The sequence below is a fragment of the Muscardinus avellanarius genome, assembly GCF_963383645.1.
Source record: "Muscardinus avellanarius genome assembly, chromosome: 6".
Classification (NCBI taxonomy): domain Eukaryota; kingdom Metazoa; phylum Chordata; class Mammalia; order Rodentia; family Gliridae; genus Muscardinus; species Muscardinus avellanarius.
In genome coordinates, this window is record NC_137791.1 from 132,665,281 (window position 1) to 132,681,761 (window position 16,481).

Below are 16,481 nucleotides of genomic sequence, written 5' to 3' on the forward strand. Positions count from 1 at the left end.
TTGGATAAAAGCCACTGAATAGCATAGGGCAAAGATGTCCATGGTCAGCCTCCCAGGATACCAGAACTGATGGAAAAAAAGAGGTGTATGACTTCCTTATCTGTGGGTCCTGTATCTGCAGACTCAAGCAACCATGGACAAAAAAAGTTCCTTAAAAAATTGTGTCTCAACTGAACAGGTAAAGACATTTTTCTTTTGTCATTATTCCTTGAACAATACAATATAACAACTAATTGCATATCATTTACATTGTGTTAGGTATTATTAGTAATCTAGAGATGATTTAAAGTACACAGAAGATATGCATGGGTTATATACAAACGCTAAGTCCCTCTGTATAAGGGACTTGAACATCTGCATACTGTGGCATCCTCAGGAGTCCTGAAACCAACCTTGCACACATATTGGAAGATAAGTTTGCTAATGCACACCTCAACCCATCAAAATTGAACTCTGGATTTCTCCCTACCCTGCCCCAAACCTTTGCCTACCCAAGACATTATCATCACATAAACACCATCTGCTACCCAGAGAACCTAGTACTCAACCCTAGAGGCTGATACTGAATTCTCCTCCTCTCCCCACTCCAACTTGTGTTCTCAGCAATTCATATAAGTCAACTTCCAAAGCATAACCTCTTCTTATCTTCATCCCTACTGCTTCCATGCTGGACCAAGCCACATTTCCAAGTTAGTCTCCTCCTCACCCTTCTCTAAAATTCATCACTAACACCTAGGTGCTAGTGTCAGACACCTGTAATCCCAGTACTTGGAAGACTGAAAAAAGAAGGTTTGAGGCCACCTTCAGCATCTTAGTGTGACCTTGTTTCAAAAGTTAGATAACGGAACAGTGAATGTAGCTCAGAGGTACAGCATCCCTGATTTCAATCCTCAGTACCAATAAAAAAAAATAAAGACAAACAAACCAAGCACACTGCTAACACTTAGAATGCACTCACATGCCCTTGCTTGTTTGTCATGACAAAGCTCTACATCATGTGGCCGCAGCTCTCCCTTCCACCATTACTTCTTACAATGCACTGCCCCAGACACTCTCCTCCAGCCACGTGGGCCTTGCCTACTCTTAAGTCAAATTTATTCCTGCATCAAGACCTTCGCATCAGCTATGTTTTCTGTTTGCAGAGTTCTTTCTGGACCCACATGGCACACGTCTTTCTTTCTTTGATTATCAAGTTAAATGTCATATTCTCAGAGACACTTTCTACATCCAGTCTAAACTGGCCCGAGGGTCACTCTCTGTCATGTCACCCATTCATTTGCCTGCTGGCCCACTGTTGTTTGGGTTTTATGTGAAATGCTATTGTTTGACTCTCCCAGTAATACAAAGCCTACGAGGTTGTCATTCTTCTTTGTCTAGGAAAATAAGAGGGCCCCAAAATAATATTGTTGGTTGGATATTTGGGATCATTTGACACTGATATATTTTGGCATTACTATATATTTTAAAAAATATCAAGAATACAAGTAAAGAAGGGATAAAGAAAACAAGTTAATATTTGAATGCACATTAAATGAATTTAAATCCTACTATATTACTTATTTATAAGCCCTAAAAGACTATGAAGAAAATTACCACATTTTTATGCCTCTGTGTTTTTATCTATTAAATGGTGGTCATAATACTACACATTTCATAGGATTTGAGAGGATTAAACTAGAAGATGATATAAAGTAATCAGCAAATTACATAGCAAAGAGGTTATACCTTACTAGTATTAGTTTTAATTTTATATGGAATAAAATTATTTGTGTTCTTAGGATAGGAAAGCAAAACTTTTACAAAACAACTAAAAATACCATAGGTATTTTAATTTGATTGACAAGTATAAAGCATTCAGAACACATCATTCAGAATTCAGAATTATTTCACTTATCCCTACAGAAGCAAAGTATCAAATTTCTAACAGAAACTTATTTGCTGCAAATGAATGAGTGAATGAATGAGTAGATAAACTGTAATATAATACAATAAAGGGTTGTTAATCTAAACCAAATTAATCAGTCCACTCAAATTAGCATGTATTTATCATCTCCTGGATAGTTATGTTCTAAAATCCAGGTCATGAAAAGACAGTAATACACAAAACAAGCATGCCTTTGAAGCTGATTTTAAGAAAAATTTGGGAAACAGAAATAGAATGTGTTGAGGGGTTATGGTTTAAAATAGACAACTTCATTGAGAAGAGATGTTTAAGGAAACACCAGCAGAAAGTCAGAGAGCAGTGTCTGGAGAACAATGTTCCTGATCCATAGAAACCATGCACAAAGGCATGAGGTAAAAGTGTGCCTGACGTTCAAGGGGCAGGAAAGAATCCAGATAGCAGTATGGCAGTGGAGCTAAAAAGGTGGCAGAGGCTGAGGGCAGAGAACTCATGGTGGCCAGAAGCACAGGACCACAGGGATCATCACAAAAAAAAAACAAACCCAGGCAGAAAGTGGTCCAGGCAGCCTCAGTATTCGTTTGACACCAGGAGGATCACTCTTATTATTGGGATGATAATAATAAGCTGAAGTGGTGAAAATGTGGGTGCAGAGACACCAGTTGGGATGACATGCACCAGTTTGGGAAAGAGGAAAGTGGTAAAAACAGAAAAGCATTCTGATTCAGAATTTGCTGGCAGATGAGCTATGGGTGTGAGAGAAAAAGAAATGTCTGAGAAGATACCAGGTTAGGATGAAAATTCAGTTTCACAGCTGTTTTCATGAGCTCATATTTGGTGACATGCTCATATGCACTTTTTCTTTCCAAGACGATATCTCTAGATTTGGGTTGTCCTAAAACTTTGTGTAATTGCCTTTCCAATAGTGAGTCAGAATGAACACACCATGATCCTCATGTGTCTGGCACATCCAGACAGGAGAGCTGTAATTCTCTAAGTCTTTTTCAGGTAATATTTTCCCCATGAAATTTCAATGGATATCATAAAAATCTCAAATACATTTATTAATGAGAAACTTAAATAACATATTTGTTATGAGACTGACCAGACCCATGAATATATTACTATAATCTGTGAGTCTTCCAGAGTAGCATTACTAGGGTGAAATTGACTGAATTGTTTCCTTGGAAAATTCTGTGTTGAAATCCTAAACCTCAATTTCTCCGAATGTGACTATGTTCAGTGACAGGGGTTTTAAAGAGGTAATTAAAGTAAACTGGGGTCAGATAGACGGGCCCCTAATCTGATGTTATGGATGTCCATATAGGAAGAGGAGATGAAGACTCAGACACACACAGAGACTCAATCCTGTGAAGACACTACACTGTCTGCAAGCCGAGGACACAGCTTCCAGAGGAACTGCCACCATCTTCATCTTGGGCTTCTCGTCCACTGAACAGTGAGGAAAATACATTTCTGTTTTCCTAGTCACTCAGTCTTTGGTATTCTGTTATGGGAGCACAAGTAAACTAAGAGAGAATGCTTCTCTATTTCACCAGAGCCCATGAAAGAAGCTTAGATCTACGCTTTGTAACTAGCAGGAGATCAAGATCACCAAAGAGCCAGGCATGGTGGCACACGCTTGTAATCCCTGCACTTGGGAGGCAGAGACAGGAGGAACGCCCGGGCTCGAAGCTAGCCACACTGGCTTATGAGACCCTGTTTCCAATTTTTTTAAAAGAAAAACTATAAAATAGGTCTGGGAGTGTAGCCCAGAGGTAGAAGAGCTTCCAAGAACCCCAGTACCACCAAAATAAATACATAAATAAGTAAGATCACCAAGAAAATATCAGAGGAAATAGAAAGAAGAGTGATCACCAGGAAAGTCCCCAGAAAACAGCAGAAATGGTTTACTGGTCACTAGGGGTGGAAAGCCATGAAGAAAAAGAAAACAAAATAACATCAAAGGTGAGAAAAACAGGCTGACATCTAAAATACACACAGCAGTGTTGTTTTTTTTTTTATTCACTGTGAGAAAAATAAGAGATGAAGATTTTAAACTAAAACAGGAGGCCACACCCACCTTAGGAGGCACTACCTATTCTGAGGTAGGCAAAGATGATGGTTTCCATTCTGTAAAATGTCTTCTAGGATAAAGATGGACTGCCTGAAATCTGGAAGGCATAGATGTACAATCCATTATTACTTAGTTATTATGCATAGGATTGCTCTGTTCTGTTAACACCACCTTCTTTTGATAGTTTCTTGAGACAAGCCCACTGTCAAAGTTGTGAAAGTTGTGCATACAATAAGTATGTTGGTGGTGATAGCTCATACGCTATTAAGGGCTATAATTCATGAAAAATAATCCAAGGAAGAACTTGCCAGAGGGGGCAATGATGAGGATATTAGGTGAAAAAAATACATTCATTAAAGATTTTTTTTCTTTGCCTTCTAACTAGGTTGATTCAATATTCTTTAAAGGTTTCCTATAACTTACCAAGAGAAGGAATTAAATACTCTTCCTGAAGTTTTTTTTTTTTTTTTTAAGTGTCATGGGCTACAGAGATAATTAATTTCTTCCCTCTAGACTTGTCCTCAACACCTGATGAGGTGTTACAGAAAAAAATTTCATGTCTCATCTAAGCACTTTTAGATGGTATCATTAACTACTAGCCTAATTGCAAAATGTATCACAAAGTAAGGATGAGGGAAGAACTAGTGGGAAGTTTTTATGGAGGATTTGACACCAAAAAAATGTATACACTGATTTCTTTAAAGCAAAGTAGAATGTGGAGAGCTACTTTCTTAAAACACAGCTCAATATTGAGATAATTTTATACTTATATTAGTGTTTAAGGACTCCTCTTCCTGAGTATATACATTAATTAGCTCTATACAAACCTAGGTGTTCAGGAATCTTGTCTTTCTGTCTCATGCAATATACATGTACACAGATCTTACTGCTCTTTCAAATATCTGGTCTTTCCTTACCAAAGCATTCAGAGCCCAAACCAATCACTCCTCTTTCATTCAGTGGTAGGACTTGACATTGTGCACCTTCTACAGCATACTATATATTCTATAGTGTTCTATAGTATTATGTTTTGGACATTAATACATTTCTTTGAAACTAGAATTGACTCACAAATAAGCCCGGCTTCTTCTGTAAAATAGGGATGCTATCACTTTGCATGAAGTGTTCTTATCAAAGTTGGAAGTAATGTACAAAAAGACACTACAGTGTCATAGATTCTACCTTCTTATTACTTTTGATTTGTTATTATTAAGAGTTATAATTTTTACGTTTCATCTTATCCTTGAGTAGACTGAGGTTTATGTAAAGTCTCATTTAGTGAAGTTTTTATTCTTTATTTTGAAACAGAGTCTCACTGAGTTGCAAAGGGCCTCACTAAGTAGCTGAGGTTGGGCGTGAACCGTGATCCTCCTGTCTCAGCCTCCCGAATGCTGGGATTACAAGCAGTGCCACCACGCCCGGCTTCATCTTCGTTTTGTGCGGTCTTTGTAAAGACAAAATGATGTAGCAAATGTAAACAGCTTATGTGGGACCTGCTATACTTTAAACACTTAATAAATATTAAAAAGTAGTAAATAAATCATTTTTAAAATTAAAATATTTAAAAAGGATGAAAGTATCTCTTCTGGGCCTTGGTGGCTGGTGGAGAATAGAAGAAGAGTAAAGAACTGGAGTTCACTCTGAAGTTCTGAGCCTTGACTACACTAGGGAAAAATAATCTGAAATTTTCACCTAAAAAGAACGAAGTCTTAGAAGTGTAAAGAAATGGTGGAGTCTCTCTTGGGAGAATAATAAAATCAAGGGTACTCTCTGACCTTGACCACTCTGGGTACTTCTGTGGAAGGTAAGGATTTTCAGGTGTATATTGAGTTGTGAAGGTACGGTAAAGAAGCTAAAATTGATATTTAATTTTTTAAATCAGCTATCGTAGTATAAAACAGATGTCTTGGACTTTCTTATACATATTTAAAGTTGTTTACACTTTACCATGATTTTTTTTTTTTTTTTACTGAAGTTAAGCACAAGAAAAGGGAATATCACATACTACAGTGCTTAGGATTCATAAAAGCATTAGCCAGCCAAGCACTGGTGAGCTACATGCCAACTTACTATTAAGATAAAAGCAGATGAGGTACCCTGTGCTCATGCTGAGTTCCTTGCTATCACCAGCAGAAACAAACACAAAATCTGTTCTGATCAACTCTTGTCCTGTACTCCTCCAGAGAAGGAAATGAGAACATGGAAAAGTCACATCCATAGAACCTAACAGGGGCTATTAACTTGAGTGATACAAATTATTCACTGAAAAATTTCTAGAAACATAGTTCATCTCCTGACATGGTAGGTAGAGCTGTAATGCAATGTTTAGGCAGATTGGAAGAAAATGCCTCGAGGAAGTGGTGATTTTGTTTAACTGGCCCAAAGTTGCCATATTTACTACTATGAAAGCTGCATAAGGAGAAGACTCTTCCCCAAACTGGCAACTGGTGCAAAATAGAGACATGACCAAGGGCCTTCAGGCACTGGTTTCCATCCACAGCACCAGCAAATGTTCAGAGGAGGTGCCACAGAACATTTGCCTCCATATACAGTATTTACGAATCCAGGATCAGAGCCAGGAAAGAAAATGTGATATTCTTTTTTTTTTTTTTTTTTGGTGGTACTTGGGTTCCTGGAAACCCTCCTACCTCCAGCCTACACTCCTAGACCCATTTTTTTATATTATTTTTATTTGGAAACAGGGTCTCCTAAACCAGCAAGGCTGGCTTTGAACCTGCACAATCCTCCTGTCTCTGCCTCCCAATCACGGGGATTACAAGCGTGCACCAGCACGCCCAGCACAGAAATGTGACATTCTGTGTAAAGAAATTTGATAGAGGGAAAAAGTAGTTTCAGAATACCAGGGCAGCCGGGGGTGGTGGCGCACGCTTGTAATCCCCGCGCTTGGGAGGCTGAGACAGGAGGATCATGCAGGTTTAAAGTCAGCCTCAGATACTTAGTGAGGCTCTCAGCAACTTAGTGAGACCCTGTTTCCAAATAAAATATAAAATGGATCTGGGAGTATAGCCCAGAGGTAGAAAGCCTCTGGGTTCCACCCCGGTACCACCAAAAAAAAAAAAAAAAAAAAAAAAAAAAGAATACCAGGGCAGGGCTGGGTGTGGTAGTGCAGGCTTGTAATCCCAGCTCTTTGGGAGGCTGAGACAGGAGGATTGCTCAGGTTCGAAGCCAACCTCAGCTACTTAGTGAGGCTCTCAGCAATTTAGTGAGACCCTCTTTTCAAATAAAAAATATTAAAAAAAATAAGTTTGGAAATGTAGCCTGTGGGTAGATAGCCCCTGGGTTTCATCTCCAGTACCACACACACACCAAAAAAAAAAAAAAAAAAAGAGAAGTAAAAAGAAAGAATACCAGGTCAGAAGGGGAAGTATAAAATGGAACATTTTAGCTGGGCCTGGTGGTACATGCTTGTAATCCCAACATTTGGGTAGCTGAGACAGGAGGATCATAGCTCACAGCCAGCCTCAGCTACTTAGTGAGGCCCTCCACAACTTAATAAGACCCTGTTTCAAAATAAAGAATAAAAATTCTGGCTGGGGGTGTAGCTTAAAGGTAGAATGCCCCTGGGTTCAATCTTCAGTACCACAAAAAATAGAACAATTTTATAATGATACCAGGGGGATTACAAACAAAATGGAATATAGGACATAGAATGTGGAGCATTAATAAATAGCTCACTAAAAAAGGGAAAATTTGCTGGACATGGCAGCAAACACCTGTAATCCTAGAATCGCAGGTTTAAGGCCAGCTTCAGCAATATAGCAATACCCTCAGAATCTCAGCAAAACCATATTACAAACTAAAAAGTAAGCCAGGTGTGGTGGAGCCTGCTTGTAATCTCAGTACTTGGAAGGTTAAGAGAAGGATGATTGCAAGTTCATGGCCAGCCTAAGAAACTTAGCAAGACCCTCCCCAATTTAATGAAATCTGTTTCAAAATAAAAAATTAAACAAGCCTGAGAGTTTCCTTCAGAGTTAAAATGTCCCTGGGCTCAATCCTCAATATCACTAAATAAATAAATGCATAAATAAGTAAACTAGTATAAAATATAAAAAATATAGAACAGTTGAGGGTAAAGCTCAGAGGGAGAATACCCCTAGGTTTAATCCCCAGTACCAAAATAACTAAGTAATAAAATAAACAAATGAATTGACAAGTTTGCATAGAAGCTAACCTTGTAAAGGAGCTGAGATATGTATCTTTGATTAAAGAAAAAGATCAGCTTTACATATGTCTTAAGAAATGTCAGGGAGTAGAGAGATATTTGAGACATAAAATCCTCAAAAGATTTTGTGTGAGAACCTAAAGACAAATGTAGTGACTGTTGCACAAATATTAATTCTACTCAAATGTCATATAACTGAGAGGTACATTAAATTTCCATCTCTTACTATAATTTTGAGTCCTGACATCTCATGTCATCATCTTAACCCTCTCTTAATGTGGTGATAATTTCCATGACCAATTTCTGTTTTTCTGATTTTCCATTTTTTTAATTTTTTTCATGCTCATTATTCATGACACAAAACAAAACTTCAAGATGAACAGGGTAAATCCAACACATAGAGCTATATGTACTCTCTCCGGAAGATAAATCATGATATAGAAACATAAGTCTCAAGATATACAACTTTGCAACAAAAGGTAGCAAATTACAGAGATGTCAACAAATTTTTTCAGTGGCAGCTCAGATGGGTTATTAATGGATGACCTGACAAAGAAAAGAAACAGAAATCCAACACAACAGAACTGAAGTGGGGAAGAAGCAAAGGGAGACCTAAGAAGAAACCAGGTGAACCCTGAAATGTGGCGTAAGTTGAAAGCAACAGGTGCAATTAACATTTAGATATTGGTAGGATAAAATAGGAGAACTGCTTAAAACACTACGGTGAGCACCTAGCTCCTCAGTTCACCTTGCTGACTCATAATGTGAGAAAATTGACAACGTAACAGAGATTACTCATGGGAAGAGATGATATTAGATAAAACCAGGGCAGGAAGGAAGTATTGTATGGAAAGCAGGCATTATAAGAAAGTCAATAAAAGAGAATTGAGATGAACTGGTGCTACCCTTGCTCATCTCATACAATTCTAATTTCAAGTTTAAAATACAATTTAAAATACAATTTAAAATACAATACTAATTTCAAGTTTCATACTATATTTCAAGTTTCATGAAAGAAGATTAGAGGATTGTTGACTAAAGACTTATAGCAACAGAAGATAACATTTCAGTAAGAAGTTGTTGCTACTGTCAGGGGCAGTAGTGAAATAGCCCTGTTCAACCTGAACAACTGACAGTAGAATACTCCAGCTAACAGTGGACAAGATACATGGAGCACTGCTTTAGGCTTTCAGAGTCAACACTGACCATGAACAAGGAGTAAAAGACACTTAAGGAAACCCTCCAACATCAGAGAAGAATTTCATGATTTCTAAAGGACAGCTTTTGAGTATAGAACATGATCAGAAACTTATAAAAATAGGAACATGGAACATGCTTGTAATCCCAGAGTTCAGGAGGTAGAGACCCAAGGATCACGGTTTGCAGACTGTGGCCTTTCACAACTCAGTGAGACTCTTTCAAAAATAAAAAGACTAAAAACTAGAGCCTGGGGTGTAGTTCAAAGCTACAGAACCCCTGGGTTCCATCCCTGGCACTGAAAAAAAAGAGGAAAATTGAAATATATGCCAGAAATTAAAAATTCAATAAATAGCTGATGAAAAAGGAGATATTACTACTGACAGTGTAGAAATCCAGAGGATTATCAGAAACTACTTTGAAAATCTATACTCCAACAAAATAGAAAATCGGGAGGAAACTGACAACTTTCTAGATAAATACAAACTTCTTAAACTGAGTCAAGAAGATATAGAACACTTAAAACAACCAATAACAATTAAAGAGATTGAAACAGCAATAAAGAGCCTACCATCAAAGAAAATCCCAGGACCAGATGGTTTTCCAAGTGAATTCTATAAAACCTTTATAGAAGAGCTAATACCAATAATACTCAATCAATTTCATGAAATAGAAAAAAATAGGTTTCTCTCAAATACATTCTATGTAGCCAACATCACATTAATACCAAAACCAAACAAAGACAGTTCAAGGAAAGAGAACTACAGGCCTTTATCTTTGATGAATTTTGGTGCAAAACTGCTAAACAAAATACTAGCAACACACATTAAAAAACACATGAAGAAGATCATACATCACGATGAGGTAGGGTTCATCCCAGGGATGCAAGGCTGGTTCAACATACGAAAATAAATTTATGTAATTCATCATATTAACAGAACCAAAGGCAAAAATCATGTGATTGTTTCAATAGATGCTGAAAAAGCTTTTGATAAAATCCAACATCCATTTATGTTAAAACCACTACAGAGAATCAGAATAGAAGTAACATATCTCAACATCATAAAGGCAATCTACAATAAGCCCACAGCCAACATCATACTAAATGAGGAAACTTCAAGAATTCCCCCAAAAAACAGGAACAAGAAAAGGATGTCCATTATCACCACTTCTCTTCAATATAGTATTTGTGACTCTAGCCAGAGCAATAAGGCAAGAAAAGGAAATCAAAAGAGTACAAATAGGGAAAGAAGAACTTAAACTTTCACTATTTGCAGATGACATGATAATATATTTAGAAAGGCAGTAAACTAAACCAAAAGGCTTATAGAACTGATCAACAAATTCAGCAGTGTCTGGATACAAAATCAATTTTAAAAAAATCAGAAGCTTTTTTGTACACCAACCATAAACCAACTGAAAAAGAAATTCAGAAAACACTTCCACTCAAGATCACCCACACACAAAAAATACTTAGGAATAAATTTAACCAAGGATGTAAAAGAGCTTTACAAAAAAATTATAAAACATTGAAAAAATAAATAGAAGAAGATCTTTAAAGATGGAAAGGTCTTCCATGTTCATGGAGAGGCAGAATAAATATTATCAAAATGGCCATACTTCCAAAAGTGATCTACAGATTCAATGCAATGCCCATTAAACTACCAAAATCATTCCTCACAGACATAGAAAAATCAATCCTTAAATTTATTTGGAAAAACAAAAGGCCCAAAATATCCAAAGTAGTTCTCAGCAACAAAAAACATGCAGGAGGAATCACAATACCTGACTTTAAACTACAAAGCCATTGTAATAAAAACAACATGGTACTGGCAAAGAAACAGATACATAGACCACTGGAGCAGAATAGAAGTCCCAGAAACAAGTCCACACACTTTCAGCCAGTTGATTTTTGACAAAGGGGAAAAAACTATACACTGGAAAAAAGATAACCTCTTCAACAAATGATGTTGGCAAAACTGGTTATCCATATGCAGAAAATTGGAAATTAATCCCACTTTCTCACCCTGCACAAGAGTCAATTCAAGATGATCAAAGACTTGGAAATTAGACCAAAGAGCTTAAGGCTCCTCAAAGAGGGCATAGGTCCAACACTGCAACATATACGCACAGATAAAAATTTTCTCAACAAGACCCCAAATACACAACAAACCAAAAGGCTAATCAATGCGTGGGATTGCATGAAATTGAAGAGCTTCTGTTCAGTAAAGGAAACCGTCAAGAACCTCAATCAAGAGCCAACAGAATGGGAGAAGATTTTTGCCACCTACCCCTCTGATAGATGACTTATATCTAGAATATATAGAGAACTCAAGAAATTCAACACTAAAAAAAAAATCATCCAATCAAGAAATGGGCAAGTGAACTAAATAGACACTTCACCAAAGAAGAAATTCAAAAGGCCAATAAATGCATGAAAAATGCTCAATATCATTGTCAGTCAGAGAGATGCAAAACAAAACTACCCTGAGATTTCACCTAACTCCAATTAGAATGGCAATCATTCAAACCACAAACAATAACAAATGCTGGCAAGGATGTGGAGAAGTGGGAACTCTACTACATTGCTGGTAGGATTGCAATTTAATGCAGCAACTTTGGAAAACAATATGGAGAATCCTCAGAAGAATGGGAACAAATCTACCATTCGATCCAGCAAAACCACTTCTGAGTATCTACCCAAAAGAAAGGAAACCAAAGTACCAAACTAATGTATGTGTATCTATGCTCATAGCTGCCCAATTCACCAAAGCCAAATTGTGGAACCAGCTAAGATGTCCATCAACAGATGAATGGATTACAAAACTGTGGGATATGTACACAATGGAATTTTACTCAAGCATAAAAAAATACATCTATAACGAACCTGACAGCGCTGAGCGTGCACAACCTACAGACTCAATGGCTGCCAGGTGGTGTCATTGACAGCTTGGGTAATTTGAAGAACCTCATGAAGCTTGTCCTGGATAACATCAAGATGAATGAGGAAGATGCCATGAACCTGGCTTCTGGTCTGACGAGCCTGAGGAAGATGCATTTTTTTCTTTTGACCCACTTGTCCAGCATCGGGGAGGGAATGAATTGCATGGCCAGGTCTTTGTCTGAGGAACCCTGTGACCTTCAAGAAATTCAATTAGTCTCCTGCTGCCTGTCTGTACAGTCCGTGAAAACCCTAGCTTAGAATCTTCCCAACTTGGTCAAACTGAATATTCTTGATTTATCGAGAAATTTCCTGGAAAAGGATCGAAATGACGCCCTTGGTAAACTGATCCACAGGCTGAGAGTCCTGGACCAGCTGACCGCGCTGCTGCTGCCCTGGTGCGAGGATGTGAGGCTCCTCCTGGCAGGCCTGCTGGAGCAACTGGAGGATGCCCTGCCGCACAGCAAGCTTGGCTTGCAAAACTGAAGACTCGGAGATGCAGAGATTGAGGTCTTAGGGAAATTTTTTGAAAAGAACACTCTGTAAAACTTGGAGCTGTTGGTTGTGGCAGAAAACTGTGTGGGCAGTGACGGGTGCCTTGCCTTCATGGGCATACTCGAGAATCTCAAACATTTAATATTTTTTTACTTCAGTACTAAAGGATTTTTACCTGATGCAGCCTTAGTCAGAAAACTTAGCCATGTGTTATCCAAATTGACTGTTTTCAAAAAGCCAGGCTTATCGGGTGGCAATATGATGATGATGATGATGATGATGATGATGATATCAGTGTTATTAAAGGTGTTTTAAACTAAAAAATTAAAATAAAGCTAAAGTCAATTTCTAAAAGTAGAACAAAAATAAAGTAAGATGGGAAATGTAAAAGAAAATATTATAATTTTAGAGGATCATAGAAACTTTTACAACTAACTAGTATATTTTCTAGAAAGAAAAAGCATTGGAAAATAGAAGAAGAAAGTATCCCATGCAGGAAAAATTGGAAATTTACTAAAATTAGAGCACACAAATTTTATTACTAAAAGAGCTTTCCACATACCTCAAAACAACTGGAAAGACAGAAAAGCACATCAGTTGACATTTCCAGAAAATAAGTGATTTAGAAAATATCCTAAAAAAATTTCAAATAACATAGGAAACGTACATAAAAGATTAGGGATTGGAGTGTCCCACAACTTCTACAAATCACTATTAGAAGCAATAGGCCAATGACTTTAAAACTTTGACATGGTATAAATTATATACCCAGCAAAACTATTATTTGTAATGGCAGAAGATATTTTACAGTATCCAGGGTAACAAATGATCTCTCAGAGATTTTTTTTCATATAAGTTTGTTGAAGAGCATAAAGCAAAACAAAACAAAGCAATGAAAAGTCAAATGTTTCAAACATATGAGATGAATGAGATAGCCACTGTTAAGGTCTGGTTATAGAACGTCTCCAGGAGAAACTCGTGCACGGGCAATGCAAAACTGTTCAATTTAATCATTTGAATGGATTTTTGGGGTGGTAATATAGGCAGGTGGGGGGCATGGCTGTAGAAGGCAGGTCTTTGGAGGTGTGTTCTTAGGAGCTACATATGCCAATAGGCCTCGGCCTCCTTCACTCTTGCTCTGGCTCTGCTCTCACCTTTATAATATGAGAGCAGCATCCCTCTGTGCTTACCCTGCTGGCAGCTGCACAGCTGCATTTATTATGCCTGGGAGCTTTCCCTATGGAATGAAACCTCTGAAACCATGAACCCCAATAAACTTTTCCTCTATTAAGTTGCTCTTGTTGGGTATGTTGGTCACAGCAATGAAAAATATAACTAAAACAGGCACACAAAAGAGAAAAACTGGGAAACATAAAGAACTAAAGGAGAACAATGGGAACCCCCCCCAAAAAGCTGTCTACTTGGAGGCCTTGTGGGAAGCAATCCAGCCTAGCAGAATGATTGAAAATTCAATGAATTATCTCATTAAATACAAGAGCTAAGTAAACAAATGTTAGTAGAGCAAATTGTCTACAACTGAGATTATTTTGTTTGACAGTTATCTGGTTTGACTATGCTCTGACAGGTTTTGTAGTGTGCCATCATGTTGGATATTGAATTAAGAGTGTTTTCCCCTTTAAAAAAAAAGCAAATAAAGAAAGCAATTTTTAAGTCTTGGAAAAACCATCTACATGGAGAGGAAATAAGACCAAAGGCGTTTTGTGGACTGATTGTGGATAAAATTTACATAAGAAATATAAGTTTTAATGCTTGTGCATACCAGTTGTTTAACTGGTAAAACATATTGGGTGGATAATGGTGATAGACACAGTGGAGGTTTATACTGAGGAGTTGGGAAGAGGCAAAGTATTTAATCTCCCAAGTTAGAACATTGAAAAATAATATCAAAGGTCAAAACACAAATTATGGACAGTTTGTTCTGCTATTTAATATGTGTCACTTAAATAAGAAATGATTTGTATGTGTTTTCTGTGCATATGTATAGGGGTCTTGATGGATGTCTGAGTTTTTGAAGTAGCTATTTTGAAGCTTTCAAAGGTAAGCTTTATCAAAAGTTATGAGAAAAGCATTAGCAGCTTCTGATGACTATTAAGAAAAAAGTTGGAAACTTCTGAAGAAATGCCTTCTCGGAGAAAGCTGGGACATTTAAGTAGCTTTAAGAATAGTTGCTATTCAATTAACTGAAGGTATAGAGGAAACGGATGAAGAAACTGCAAAGACATCTCTCTCGGCACTGGGAAAAGATTGATGACGAAGTCTCCACCTTGAGAATGAGTTTTAACTTTGGTGAAACAGGGCTCTATGAGAAGCAGATAGATGTCCTTGAGCATTAACATTTTGAAGGCAAAACCATGAGCTCCAGGGAATTAGGCTGCAAAAAGATCCAGAAACAGCCATGCTGGGTGAAAATGCCACTAGAGATTTATTTGTATGACTCCTTTTCTTAGGCTTGTTATTGTTTTAGTCAATATTCCACATTTCCAAGTTTTGTATGTTTTGAGTTGTCTGGCCTTGACCTTAGTTTTCTCATAAATGTAATACATTGAGGCCTCATTTTTTAGAACCCTATTTTTTAATTTTGTAATACATTTGACATTAAAATAAGAATACCTATGCTTAGAAATATAGAAAGAAACGTCAAAGTAAACAATAAAATTAAATTATTGCTTTTGGACAGAAGCAATTGAGAGTAAGGAGATATATGGCAGGAGTTATTCTTTTTTCTTTATAACCCTGTTATGTGTAACTTTGATAAAAAATAAACTTCAATCAGATTAACAAAGTTTAATATAAAATAACTGAGCAAAGAAAGATATGCCTAACAATGAAACAAAGTAGATAAATTGACATCTCTCTTATTTCATACCATGTAGAAATATGGAAATCCTCATAACAAGCAGACATCAAGCCCATAATTTATCCTTTAAGTAAGGTAGTGATAAAAACAGAAAATTAATTATAAACAACATGGCAGGTGTAAGCTCTTAGTGTGGGATGGAAAGAAGAGAAGCGTTGGAGGGTTGACTGGTAGTGTGGGGGAGTCTGAATATATTACAGATCCTTTCCTGGATTCCATGCCTTGTAGGCTGCTGAGTTTGGAAGTGGACTCCTGTGGTGTGGCTGGGTACTCTGTGTGTGTGTGTGTGTGTGTGTGTGTGTGTGTGTGTGTGTGTGTACATGCACATGTGCCCATAAATGGGCATGGCTTGGCCCCATCCACATGCAGTGTTTGGGTCTGACCTTCTCTCTTTGATCTTTTGTTGTTTCTCTTTGTTCTCCAATATCATGCTCTAAGGACCTATAGCTCTGGCTCCTCCTTGGCAGCTGGGGTAAATTTCAAAATCTACAAATCTGTGAACAAATATATGTTCCTTCCTCTAAGCTTGTGCATATCAGGCCTTTGGATCACAGTGGTTGAGAAAGCTAACTGAAACAGGGTCTCTGTTAGTAGGAACAATGGAATTGGGACCCAAACATAAAGCCTAGACACACACATGGCTTTGCACAAACTTGCTTTGCATGCTACATGTAAAGAAATATCTCCCTGAATTTATTTTTTTAGGCAGAGTTTTGTTCTCGTGCATTTTTGAGGGTTAAATTTATGTTATCCTCACAAACTAATAAATTAAACTAAAATATGGTGTCGGGTTGATGATATCCGTGGGCC

General features: G+C 37.4%; 1 pseudogene across 1 annotated transcript; it reads left to right on the forward strand.

Moving 5' to 3' along the window:
• The first annotated feature begins 995 nt into the window (after positions 1 to 995).
• On the forward strand, positions 996 to 13,113 carry LOC308264156 (NLR family CARD domain-containing protein 4-like; annotated as a pseudogene). The gene is made up of 2 exons: positions 996 to 1,134; positions 12,252 to 13,113. The product of its transcript is annotated as an NLR family CARD domain-containing protein 4-like (transcript).
• Positions 13,114 to 16,481: the final 3,368 nt, after the last annotated feature.